Consider the following 14,759-nt stretch of genomic DNA (forward strand, 5'->3'; position numbering starts at 1 on the left):
AGTTCCAGGCTTATCAGGAACAGGATGTATCCCACAGCAGTTTCTCCTTCTCTTTCCTCAACTCCTTCTTCTTCACTTGTTACATACATGACCATGGAGCTCCAAGTCACATTGATTCAAACTCAATCGTTTCATGACAGCTAAATATGCATTCTCCAACTGATTCCTCTTTCATAAAGTGAAAAGAAAAAAGAAAAAACAAACAAACAAACAAACCCAACCAAGCAACCACCACAAACAACAAAAAAAATAAGGTATAGCTGAGCAGCAAATGTCCATAGATCCACAAAAAGATTAAGGTTCTTACATTGTCAGTTTGCCAGAACTGGTAGAGGTCTGCTAAAAAATTCTCCTTCCTCACCATGGCACTTCTGGCTTGTTTCCATATTGGCAAACTGTCTTCATTTTCTGGCGCAAAGAAGGAAATTTTCCTAACGTTTATGTTCTAAGATACTTAACCCATTGCTTGGTAAATTTTAGGGAGTATCCAGACCTTGGATTCAATTATATCAGTTGCACTTCAGTATAGTTCACTGGACTTAGTTGCAACCATGCAAAAGACTTTGGGGCTACATATTTCTAATTTTCTTGTCTTTAATTTTTCCTGTGTCCCTTCACACCTAGTATTTTATGTGGTTGCAGAGCTGCAGCTGGCTACCATAAATTCCAGTGTACTGATGATGGTGTGAAATCAGTGTGTTGGCCAGTAAGGCCTAGGTTTTGAAGAACAACCTGAATATGTCTGCTTATACCTGCACTTTCATGTTGTGAAACATCAGTGAAACTACAGTAAATATATCTGTCTACTTGAAAGACACAAGAAGGATTCAGCAATATTTGTCAGCCTACTACATTTTTTTACTTATTAAAGAGAATGGTATCTTGACAGACTGTGATATTATTATAATTACCAGCAAACATGAAGGCAAAAAGAATAGCTAATTTAGACTGACATAAAAACCCCAATAAAATGTCCTATTCAAAATTGTCCAATGTGCTTAAGTCCACAGGTGACAAGCATTGTTTTCACCCAAGTGAGGTGAGGAAAAGAGTAGAAAGTGGAGAAACAGAAAACTATGGTAAACAGAATCATGAGGAACTCAATTATTTGTGTTGTGTCATCTCTGCCTTTCTCCATTAGGAAATAATATTAGGAATTAGGAATAATCTCTTGTCTAGAGATGTGGCTCTTAACTGAAAGGTATCAAACTTCTGTCTGTGTGTATGACAGTCACTGAATCCAATGTTTTAGGAGATGCATACAGCCCTTCTAGTAATTCTGGAAACAGACCACAGTTTGAACTTGCCCTAAATAGTCTGTTGTGGACTCCTGGGAATGATGATGATTAGTCAGGAGTTACTCAGGTAGTGGAAGCTGCTGTTGACCAGCATCCCAAACTGAAAGTAGTAGTCACCAAAAATTGTTGCTATCTTCAGGATATTATTTAAAGAAATCATCTTGGCCTCTGTGGTCAGCTGATGTTTTTTAGAAAGTCAAGAAAAGTGCCTAAGGGTAGCTGTGTAAAAGCCTTTCAGTGCTGAATCTCTGATCTTTTGAAATCCTCAGTTATCCTGTGGGCTGCAAGACCAAGTAAAAGTTATCTGAATATGAATAAACAGCAGACCCAGCTTTTAGAATTAATATCTCTTAGGGGTAATCTCATTTATACACATCAGACACTACTTTATATGAAAGGTAATTCATGCAGGAAGATGGTAGAGTGGCTACGGCAACTTCTGCTACAACCTCAGAGCCAGCTCATCCAAAATTAAAACTGTCTTGTTATCAGCTTTATCACTTCACCCAAAGGAAAGCTGACAGCTTCTAGACAACCTACTCTCGAAGTTGTCCTCTGGAGAACACTCTCCCCCTGGAGCTTGATGTGTGGCTTTTGGCAATTACAGCCAAATCAAAACTTGGACGCACAGGAGTCTCCATTAGCTCTTCTCACTGAACATCTCATTAGTTCTAAAAGTGTGGGTTTCCCAGGGCCAATGCTCAATGGTAATGTTTCTTCTAAAATATTTGATTTTAAAAAATAACCACCTTTGCTTAACCTTACCAGGATTACTTGATCTAGTGGGTTCTGCACAGTAGCATTTTTCACTGACAGTCTGTATATAGTGATAATGAGCCTCGGTGTCATATGGATTCAGCTTTTTTCATTTTAATCAGATGCCCATCAAATAACAGACAAAAACATTCGTGACAAAAAGGCAATATCTAAGACTTTGAAGTACTTTAGCAATTCCAAATGCTCTCTAGAAAACATGGATGCAACTGGAATCATAACTGAGGCTTGATTCATCACCTCTGTAATACTGATAGAAAAAGCATTCTAGAAAATATCTAGCAAGGATACAAGTGTGTGAGTATGTTGGTGATGTATGTGGTTAAAAAGCCTTCTGATTCCTTTAAGGAAAAGCTGACGTATAGCAAACCATACACAGACCTAGGCAAAAAATGGAAAACAGACATTAGACTGTTTTTGGACAAATTCCTATAATGTTAGTCTTGCAATGCATGACTCAATTTCTACACTATGTTTTCTTAAATCAAGGTTTTCAAGATCAGTAGTATTTTGTTATGTGAATAAACTTTTACTAAAGAAGACAAAAGCTATCAACTGTGAGACTAGTGGCTGTGCCACCTGTGACCCTTCCTGTCTTTCTCATTGCAGACTTGAAATTAATGTTGTACCTTAAATATATGAGATTGCTTAAATCACATCGAGCCCTCCTTAGGGGAATGTTAAACAAACAGAGACCTGTTAACATAACATTTATCAGCACACACTGGCAGAAATAGTCTCAGAGATTTTGAATAAATCACAAAGGTATTTCCATCTCCTCATTTTTTTTATTTTTATTCAGAAGACAAAGTATATGGACAGATGACTGTCTTAAGTGATAGGTGGTAAAGCTACTATAAATGTCAGATTAATAACAAGACTTACACATTCCAGTAAAACTTTACAATGTGATCAGTTTAGCACTCATTATTTATTTACAGTATTTATATTTAATCACTATGTAAGACAATAGTAGCTAAGCTGTGCCTGTTCCAGACAAAGCTGAAAGAGTTTGGAGCTATTCCATCAGCCAATACCACAGTAATTTCCATCTTTTGAATCTGTCTCAAATGGAATAAAACTGTCCAGTCATGCTGAGGAACAATATTTTCTCAAATGCGTATCAACTCTTTTGGAGACCTCTTAATTTATATTCTACATATTAAAGTGCTTTTCCAGAGGGAGGATGTTGGAAGGCACTAAAGGGAAAGGAAAAGAATCTTGTCCAAATATTTTACAATTCACTCAAAATCCATTTAAGTGCTGAGTCCCTGTCAGTTTTTGTGACTATATTTCAAGCCTTGGTTTCAAAACGTATGCTGTTCCAATCCCAGCAGAAGTCCCAACTGGTTGGTAACTCTTACTCCACCTTTGATCAAGTCGCACGCATTCACTCCAAGCTGTCAGGCAGCCTTCATTTCCTCTAAGAACCCATGCAGATCAGGCCTGGTGGGGCTGCTGCAATGCAGAAATCACTTTTTTTTTTTTTGCACAGTATGGTATACTAATTTAAATCTCTCCCCCATCATAACTTTGCTCTTTGTAAGACAGCCTCAGCTATGTCTCCACTTCTGCCTCTGGGAATACAGGCTATACAATTTCTAAAAATACTGTTAAGTAACAATATATAACCTAACAAAAAGTACTTTGTGAAGCTCTTTTCAGTCTTGTTAATAAGATAGTCCAAGTCCTTTTAATGATTTATGTGTTGCTCAAAACAAGAAGGAAGCAAGAAACCCTGGCAGTTGACGACAGTGTCCTAGAACCATGTGAAGCTCTGAGGAAATAGTAGGAAGTGGCTATTTTGTGGTGTCTTCTGAGACTGTTTTCCAACCCTACTTAGAGTTTAGAATACTGTGGAAACACTTCTACATTACTAGGAGTTGGACTCAGTGGTGGAATTTGGACTTGATGACCCCTGTCGGATATTCTGTTCTGTTCCTGAAATCAGGCAGCTGTAGATCAAATAGTGTACATACATCAGAGCTTTATAGGGAATTGCTGGTAGGTCACTGATATGCAAAGCTAACCTTTCATTGTCTTCAAATGTTTCAGGATCATTTAAATTGCAATTCTGAAGGGAAAGAAGGATGGAAATGTGAAATAAAGAGTCTATGGGCCTGATTCATGAAAAAGCTACAGACCATTTATATAGGAAAGGAATGCATGAAAATCCTTTACAGTGTGCCTACGTGATTTATTAAATTCCTTTTCCCTGTGCATTCAGTTAACTGCACTTGAAAGGTATGGAATCCAGAGATGAGAGAAAAAGCCAGAAGAAAATGAAGTAGAGCATTGTAGCTTGCTCAAGGTTTGCGCTCAGCAGGCAAACAAAAAGGTAACTGGGGTAAACATAGAAAAGATTTTTGTGGTTCAACAGGCTGCCTTCAAAGTGCTCGCTGAGGATGAGTTCATGAGTGCTCAAGGTTCTCCTACACAAGAACAAGAAGTACTGCTGTACTGAAACATGAAAAATGATGCTATGCTAGTTTCTTTCTTTCTTTTTCTTTCTTCCTGGAACCAGGAACGTGTTCTGAATGTACAAAGTGGGATCTGGCAGTTAGTTATGATTTACTAACATACAAAGTGGGAATTTCCTTACTCGCATTACAGACAAATTTGTTTAACATCACATTAGATAAAACATTCTTACTATCACAAGGCAGATTCTGAGCAGACAAGCCAATGAAGAACAGGGTTGGAAGGATAATACCAGACCATATCAATATATGCGAGACTAGAATTTCTAACAGTCCATCAGTGAAAATTCAGGTAGCTAAGGAAAATGTAGACAAATGGCTAAAGAATATATTAGAGAGAAGGGAAAAGGAGAATAAGAAATACAGAAATTTATTTGTCAAACAGATAATAAAGTGTATGGAGTTTGAAGGATTTCTTAATTTGAATAGAAGGAAAGGAGAGAAGTTTTTGTAGGAAAACAGGAAGTCCCTGGAGAAGGAGAGAGAGAGAATACAAAAATCTCTCAGCATCTCTAAAATCATTGCAGAACTCTAAAACTATATGAGCTGGCAGAGCGAGATACTCAGCCAATGTAGAGAAGAACAGAGAAACTGCATCAGTATATTAGCATGGGTTGTGCTGGAGTCTAAATGAAGAGTCTAAGCTGAATGAACTCTGTGTGGCCTGAAGGGTATATAGCACTGGCAGGACAATAAAATCTGGATGCGTCCTAGGATATGTTGTAGAGATTGAACAAGTATGTAATGAGTAACAAGAATGAACTAAGCTATGTGGGATGAGCTGGCATGGAGGTAGAATGAATGTCTGCATATATCAAACAAATGGTTTGGTTGTATTTATGATTTACAAGATGAAAAAGGAGCTTTTTTTACCCTTGTTTTGCTTAGCAACAGCAACAAAAAGGAGTACTCAGCTGGGACTGTCAATTGCTCAGCTCATTAAAATATTAAGAGAGAACACATCTTAGCAGAGCTCTGAGCCTGCAGAGCTGCCAAAATCAGCTTCCCAGTAGCCAGGAAAGAAGTGCTGCGAGTTTTTCTCCTTTTTCTTTTCTTTTTTATCCCTTATTGTCACCAGTCTTGGAACATACCTCTTCCTACAGTTAGTTTTTACTAGCTGCTTTTCCTTTGTCTCAAGTAAAGGTGGCCAGGGCACCATGTTCCAAGGCTTCTTCGATTGATGATATACATTAAAGTCCATCCTAGAAGACTCACCTGTTGCAACTGCTTTCTTTTCCTCAGATCCTCATGTAGGAATAGCAATGCAAAGGTTCCCCTGCCTTCCATGGCAGCCTGATTTATATAAGTGGAATAATATGACCAAAACTAAGAAGATAACTAAGGGGTCTGGAGATATTGGCAGCCTGATTTATATAAGTGGAATAAAATGACCAAAACTAAGAAGATAACTAAGGGGTCTGGAGATATTGAGGCTTGCTTGATTGTCTGGATGCCAGAATACATTGATAAAAGTAGCAACACACAGAGTCTCACTAATTAGTCTCACTAATATCAGGAAAGCATATGTTAAGTGTCTTGATGAAGTGGACCTTTGATCAGCAGTTTTAATGTACTTTAGGGAATAAATCCTTACTGTTAAATAAGTATTTAAACAGGTTAGTCCAATATCAGTGCAGAAACTCTCAATGAAAGTCAAGGTTTCTTAAGGAAACGTGAAAATCATTTTGTTTGATACAAAACAGCTCAGAAACCTGCACAAGTGGTTATTTGTACTGAAAAGTTTGTACTTGAAATAGCAAAGACTAAGACAACAAGCAGAGAGAGAGAAATTTGTTTTCTTCTTCACTTGCTTAATTAGTGACTGGCCCATTCCTGAAAGGGAACACAAAGTGTTCAAATACATATTAAAAACTAAAATAAATTCAAGGAGATAGTCTTTCAATAGCATGCATGGTTTCAAGGCTTTTTTTTTTTTCCCCTATGAACAAAGCTTTTCTGGTCATTTCCAGTCTTTGTCAGTTGTTGATCAACAACACGACCAGCTCCTACCAACATGACCTCTGGTATCTTACTGTGTACTCATGGCACCCTTCTGGTTCCAGCTGTTGTCTCTGCTTTTACATCATTTACTTCTCTTAGCAATGCTTGTCTCTTTCTCTGGGTTGCTAAAATATTTACTAAGAGGAGGCTTCCTCTTCCCTTTCTGCTTTCTTATGCTCCTGCCTCCATTGTTCTAAAACTGAACTCTCCAGTTTTAGAGAGCGGCCAAAGTATCAAGTTTGTCTCTGTTTTTACGTGAAATGCATAATGCTCATATAAAACTAGATTAAGGTTCTGAGTACCTATGCTTACACTATCCATAGTTTCCTGGTGGTTTGCAACCATCAAAGCAATTGATATTGCTGTGTTGGAATGCTCTGCTTCCCACCTGTAGTTTCTCCGTTTCACAGCTCTAGTGGAGCATACATCTTTGTCTTTCTTCTTAGAATGACGGAAGGATTAAACATAGTTCATTTTCCCTATTTAATCTAGTTACTGCAAGTAGTTTTCTTTTGTCCTTCTCAAAGGCCTCTGGGAATTGCCTGACATTAGCTACATGGAGAATCAGGATGGCAGCTCTATAAATAAATGTTAAAAAGTAATTGGACAAGTACATATCCTGAAGCACATAACTTTTCTCATAAACTTAAAAGTGACAATACAAGGATGTATATGTGTTTGATGTTTAAAGTAGAAGACAGAAGTATGTATTTGGATTAGTCCTCACAGTGCAGTGACTGGGGGCCTGATTTAGAGCCAAAAGAGAGATATCGACATTTGCCACTTTAGCTCACAGACTCTGGAACAACATCACAGATTTTCCCTGAGCCCTGGTGGTAGACCAGGATCATGGATGTTCCTTCGTACCACTGCAGAGGAACAAAAGGGAGTTATCTGCAGGAAGGATAGCATGAAGACTCTTCTCATAGCTATGGGAGGGGGTGCTTCAGCTGCTTTTATCAGAGGTGCAGCTCTGCACTGACCTATTCTGAGATGGAGGTGAAACATATATTTTGTGCCCCATCCTGTATTACTGGTTGCTGCTCCACTTCCCGAGGCAAGGAAGTTTGTGTCCGTTAACAGCAATGACACTGGGCACATGCTTAAGCACCCAACTGGATACTCCGATTAAAGCTTACAGCAAGAGCCAGACACTCGGTAGGTCAGTGACTCCCAGTTATAGCATCCCACCAGCTAATACTGATTCAAAACTCTCTTCCAGATTTTACAGTAAATACATTTGGGTATGGTTGTCCCATATCCACTTGAATTTTACTGTCTCTCTATCCTGGGTGGGTTTTGTGCAAGGTCCAACCCAGCTTAGGTGTTTGATGTATGGAGAGACTGCATGACTATGAAGTCTGGCATGGCTGATTTAAGGACACATTCATGGGATCCGTGTCTCACGATGTGCTTCATACAGAAGCCATTTAGGTCTTCAGATTCTACTAGCTGACAAGGCACCTTGTACAGCATCCCAGCATCCTTGCTCTCTTTCCCACCACCATCACATTTTGGGAGAACACTTCACACCGCAGATGTGGTGGCTGCATGTGGCAAGGCTCAGCTGGAACGGAGCAGTACAGCATGGAGAGATGCTCGTATGGAGGTGGTAACTGGAGGCACTTGTCTTAGTTTCAGATCTTTTGATCTTCAGAGTGAGGTGCAATGGCCCACAGCTGATGACTGCAGAAATGGATGGCAACATAGGATCCACAGTAACAATCTGCTGCAGGCTCCTTCTAGGCCTCGTCTTCTTACCATTTGTTTGTGTACTGGGTACTGTCAAATTTCAGCTGGGAATCCAGCCTGAATCTGGGAGCTAACAAAGGAGTCAAGACAGACAGGGCAAATGCTCGTCACAGTCTCTGGTGCCTGCATTACTCCAGCGGGAAGCGAGGCCTTGAAGTAAATGTGATGAGATTCTGCTGTGCCCCATTAGTGCTGCTGTAACAGCTCATTCAGGCCTGGAGATTCAGTGGATGCCTACTCTGCATCTCAGTGACCACTGGGACAACCTGCCACTGTCTGCTTAGCTCTAAATCCCTCTGAATCAGACGTACCTCATGGGAAGCGTCCCGGTGCAAAGTGCAGCGGTCCTCAGAGCACCAGTGTGCATCTAAATCCAACCCGGGGCCTTCTGTGCGGTGTTACAACGCGCTAGCATAAAAGCCTCCCCGGCAGCCTGTTTCTTTCAAATGCTTCACAAGTGCCAAGTCAGAAAATGCTAGTTTTGTGGAAAGAAAACAGCTGTTTATTTTATTTTATTTGAATGATGGTGTGGATTTTAATTCAGCAAAGACATAAAGTATGTTGGTAAATTGTGAGCGTGTGTAGGTGGGTGTGCTGGTGGGTGTAGGGAGCATATGGAAGAAACTGCAGCATGAGAAAGCAACCAACAGAAGGGTTTAAGGAAGTATAAGACAAAGCAGACTTCTCTCTTAATATATTTTAACTCTTCTTTGGGCAACGCTACCACCTTTTTCTCCTGCCCTCCTGATAAATTACACTCAGACCACTCTCTATATGCCGCGGTTGTATGTCCTTTATAGCTCTAAGACTGAAAAGGCAACACAAACACAAAATTAACAAGGAAAAGTTTACACGGCAGAAAATCCGTACATTAAGGCCCTGCGTTTGCTCGTGTTACACTCCCCCCGCCTCCCCTCCACGCATGGAGGCGTCCCGCACCCCGTCCCCCCTGCAGGCAGCTCCGCCGCCCCCTGCGCCCCCGGGCCGCCTGCCCCCGCCGCGGCTCGGCTCGGCTCCCCGCGGCCACCGGCCTTCCCCGGACCCGGCGGCGGCGCCTTGCGCCTCGGGGCCGGCAGGGGGCAGCATTGCCCGCCGCATGCCGCGGGCCCGGCGGGGCGGGGAGCGGGGGAAGGCGGCAAGGCGAGGCCCGGCTCGGCCCGGCTCGGCCCGGCCCGGGGCTATGACGGCCGGCCGTGGCGTGGCAGACGGCGTTGGTGCTCGGCGGCGTACGGTCTGGCGCTCTCTGTGAAGCCCCGACCCACAGAAGTGTGAAAGAGACAAGGAACAACCAGGATTTTTTTGTTTATTTATTATTTTTTTTTTCTTGTTGCCCTTACCATTTATTTGAAAGTTCTTTTCTGGTAAACTTTGGAAATCTTGGTCCGAGCTACCAGATTGCGAACATTTTCCTCCCAAGAAACGTTTTGTCAGAGATGCTTACATGACTTGGGAGCTTAAATGCTGCTCGCAGTTGAAACAAGAATTACGTTCCCAGGCACCCAAAAAAGGGTGCTTTGAAAAGCTCACCCGGAGTGCTTAGGCCTGGTAGTGCAAAGGGCGATACTTCAGTACTGGGTCTCCTTGCTGAGGGACATGTCAAAGCCACGTACGAGTGTGGAAGGCGCACTCACCCTAGCTCGGATCCAGAAAACTTATCAGGTGTTTACAGCCTGCATTTTTAGACACACCTGGTGTCAAGGGGGCTCAGTGTTCGTGCACCAGCTTACTTGGCCTTGTGGTCCTCAACCTAATTCATAAGGTCCTTAGAAGTGGCCACAGAGGAAGCACTAATGTGGGGCTTTCCTTTTGTTGAACATATACCGGACAGCACAAGTCCATACTGGGGAGAGGGGAGGAAAAATAAAACCAAAAAGGAGAAACAGGAAAACAGAGAGAGGGAGGTTGGACATGGTGCTTAGGGACATGGTCTAGTGGGTGATATTGGTGGTAGAGGGATGGTTGGACCAGATGACCATGAAGGACTTTCCAACATTAATGATGCTACAATTCTGTGAATAAAGACCTATGGTGGTGAAAAGGCGGTTACCCACCATGGCTATCTGAAGACCAAAGACATGCAACAACATCCAATGGTAGAAGAGAAACAGCAGTTTTCTCAATTCTCCTGCACTATTTGCAGTCTTCCCCCCAACTCCCAACTTCTGTAAAGAAGTAGTCATTTGAAAAGCCTAGTAAGATTACAAACAGTTTTCTAGTTTTGAAGATACAGAGAAACCAAGAAAATGTGCCCTCAAAAGTCAAAGAGTATGTGTATGCTATGTACTTGTGTGTATGCTCCATGCTGCTGTATAGTGCAGGGACAAATACCCTGGACATGCAGCTTGTACAGCCACCCTTCTTCCATGTGGCAGATAGCAAGAGATCGGACTCTATGCTCCAGGCTCCTGCGTCCATCGATACTTGCAACAGCACCCCCATTCCATGTTGGTCTTCTGGGTAGACCAGAAAGCTCCCACAATGTTGTATTTTAAGAAGTCTCTGTGCCTTACAACTGACTGAGGGCTCAAAATTATCAACCTCATCAACTAAGGGCTTAACGAGCATTAGGCATGTTCTTCTTTCCAATAACATAGTGCTTACAGCATACATCCGTGTGCACCTACTGCCGCTTAAAAGAGAATCTTCACAACAATCTAACCCATTAATCATTTTACAGAAGGGAAGAGGTCATAAACATATAACTTACAACCATTGCAAAGTTCAGTGTCAGCACTGGAATTTAATAGGTCTTGTCCCTCAGGTCTGAGCTCACATCAATTAACTTTATGTACACTAAAGAGATAAGTTTTGTGTTTTTTTGACTTGAAACAAGGTGTCTCAGAGAACCAGAAAAAAAATCTTTTAGACAGAATTTGGTTTCTGGCCAAACATTTAAAGAGATGTAAATTGCAACAAAGTCTGCAACAGAAAGGTTTCCATGGTCCAAGGATTTCTGGTAATTTCTGAAAATAAGAGAATCTGAACGGAAAATCTGACGTTTTCAGTAAGGCAATAAACACTTTGACATGATTTCCTTGTGAAAAAAAAAGGGAAACAATAAACCCCCCAAACTATCCCCCCCCCCCCAATAAAAACAAACAAACAAACAACACAACGTTTAAACTCTTTTATTTTCATTCAAATAGGAAATAAATATAAATTTGAAATGATAGTTGTTGTAAGGCGGAGTTGAAATCCTTTGGCCAGCCTCTTTTGTGCGTTGAAATCGCTTTGTGACACACATCAAAAAGTTTGGCCACCCCTGATATATGTGCATATTAGAGTGTGCGCTCAGGGTTTGAAATACAGTGTATGAAATCACTCACAGCACATTAAGAATGCTCAGCAATGTGCAATTTTAGGGTCGCACTTTATGCTGTAAGACGCATTGTGCTGTTAGCAATCTTTTTTCTCTCACTAAGCACACATTATTTGAGTTTTCTAGTTGAGCATACACCTGAAAGAATCTTTATTTTTTTAAAAGAGGACCATAAATTATCATCAAAGACTGGAGTCTCAAATCAGCTGTTATTTGAACACTATCTGCTTCTTCTGAAAGTCCTATATCATCCTTACATCAATATTCTTAATAGCAAAGCATGAATCCAGAGGATGTATTAAATTAAAGATGCATTACCTACAAATTGCACATTGATGACAAGGTTTTGTTTTAAAGAAATTTTTGTCCTCTTGTGTGGTTTTAGTGTGACCTTTCTTCATTTCCATAGTTTATTTTCCTTTTCAAAGACTTTCAAAGCTGACTGCTTTTCATCCATTTTTTTGTCCCAATAAAAAATAGAAGTCATTGTCTCCACTTCACTGCACTCTCTCTCTCGCTTCCTCTACAGGGGGTTGATCCACCTGTCCTCTAAAAGGGGGAGAAAACAGCTTTGGGGAGCACCTGTCAAATACTAAAGTTGTACAATGATGTGGTTGTGTGTGTGTGTGTGAGAGAGAGAGAGGGAGAAAAATCAAATAAAATCCAGAGCTGAAAAAATAATTCACTGTATGTAGCACAGAAGAAAAATCATGATGAAGTCCTAAGCTAACTCACATAATGCTTTCAGGAATCAGAAAAATGACACTGTCAAAACACAACATTAGTTTTCAGAAGCCTCCAGGCAAAATTTTATTTATTTAAAGTTAGCTCCTATTTTAATAACAAAAAAGTGGCAGCATATTCTACATCAAAGAAAAAACTTTTCCTAATGTTTCCATTCCTCTTGTGAAGTACGGGAGCTGAAGTAGTGGAGCTGTCTTTCTCTAAATAATTACGTGAGTGGCAGGATCTCAACCTGAGAAAGCTTTTTGTCTGCACTGGGGATTGTAGCATAAAGAGAATAACATTTGGCTTGCCTAATCTGAGTGGCAATATGAGATATTCTGACTTTTAGTATTTAAATAGTTAGTTTTAAACAAGATCCATAACAATGAAAGGCAAATCCTGAATCAAAATTTTGGTGCGCTGCAATGCCTCGGTGAAGGAGGAGTACAAATGAGAGCACACTCACGGGCTCCAGGTCTCAACTCAAAGCCACTTTCCTCATGTGCACTGGGGCAGTGGCAAGGAGAAACGTCCCCTGACAGCACCATGGCACACCATGGTGCTTCCTGCTGCGTATTCCCCCATTTAAGGCATCCTCACATTCAGAAGCCAGACCAAAGCACTCTGTTAGAGCAGTCGGAGTGTGTATTGTGTTCTACCTTGTTGAAAGAATTAGAGTTGCATTTCTGGATCTCTTTCCTGGAAACCTCTATTTATTCCTCTTCATTCGTCAAACGTTAATCTTTTATAGTTACACCTAGTACCCGCGAAAAGGCAGTCCAGGGTCCACATCTTCAAAGACATCCTATAAATAACGAATAACCTGCTTCGGTCCCTAGACCTTTTGTTTGCCTTTTAGCTTGGCTTCCCTACTGGTTCCTAATGGCACCATTCTTCTGGCACTGACTTCTTGCCTGCGTTTCCTTTCTATTATTTCATATCATTTAACACCGCCTGCTTTGAACCGTAACAGATCCAGCTCTGGCACTGTGTGAATTTGGTTCAGTTACAAAAGGCTCTGCATTTGCATGTATCTGGGTCTTCCTGCAGAGTGAGTGGATCTGCGTGGGAGTAGGGCTGAACTTTGTTGCAAAGAGAGAACTCTTACATCTGAGAAATGTATTCCTTCCTTCTGGACCCATATTCTTCTGTAAACAACAAAATAAACTAGTGTCAAGGCAGCTACCAACAAAACCATGGGACTCCAAGCAGCTAAAGCCATGCTGGCATGAGCTTGTACCCCTAGTGCAATATAACACTCCTATCTCAGAGAGACGGTGTCTTTCCTGTAAAGTGGGGTTATGGCAGTAATACGGTGTACCAGGGAAGCTAGGATTATTGAGAACCGTCAACAGCTGTCCATACCAGACCTTGCAGAAGGAGAATTGAGACTGCTGCCTGACAGAGCCCAACAGAGCGGTTTTTCCTTCCTTCTTAGCAAAATCTAAAGTGGAACAAATCTTTGCCTAAGTAACAGGAGGTAACATGGCTAACTGTGTGATGATGGGACTTTGAGGATGAAACATCTCAGTGGTAACTGTGTTTCTGCCAAAGCAAATATCCCTGCTCAGGAGAGTACAGAGAGCAGAGGAGCTCCTGTCTGAGCAGGATAGCCACAGACGTGTCTACCCCAGTGCCATGGAGAAGGCCAGCAGTGCGTGTGGCTGCCCCGATGATGGCCCACGCGAGGTGTAGTCAGTGGACTTGTACAGCACTTCAGGTCTGTCCAGAGGAATCATGCTGCAAAATGTATCGTTAGTGTTACTAGATGTATTACAGGCTTCTCCTGTGATCTCAGACTGCTGTAGGCAGTGTGCTAGGAGAAAAGCTTTCCAGATTGTGCTCATGCAAATTGGTATCTGCGATCACATTCATTATGGCTCCCACTACAACATTATTTTCACACTCTTGTGTGCTGCTCACTCAGTCTAAACTTTTTGTTACTGCACGTTGTATGACTACAACATAGAATCTCTTTGCCAACACCTTTACGAGGGTGAGAAAACATTATTTTAAAGCTACAAGTATGGCAACAGAGGCACAAGAAAAGTAGGGGTGTACTTAAACTTAACCAGTAACTAGGGTGGCATGACCCTAACCTATATGTTCTGACTCTGGAGTCCCCTAACAGGTTACTAAAGCAGAGCAGCTGTAAATTTGTTCAGGGCATTTAGTTGACATATTTTTTTTTCCCCCCTGAAAAAAATATTTTCTTCTGAACTAGAGATCTGCATAATTTAGAGAAGAGCTGGAATTGCTGAAAGCTGGGAAAAGCAAAAGTGAAATATGACCACATTATTGAGCACATTTTGTTTTTACTGTGGACAGTAAGTCTTGTCAAAGGGATTAAATTATGCAAACTATTTCAAAATTATTTCAGATTAAAGATACAATCACAAAATAGCAACA

The sequence above is a fragment of the Cygnus atratus genome, chromosome 5 (assembly GCF_013377495.2).
Source record: "Cygnus atratus isolate AKBS03 ecotype Queensland, Australia chromosome 5, CAtr_DNAZoo_HiC_assembly, whole genome shotgun sequence".
In the NCBI taxonomy this organism is placed as follows: domain Eukaryota; kingdom Metazoa; phylum Chordata; class Aves; order Anseriformes; family Anatidae; genus Cygnus; species Cygnus atratus.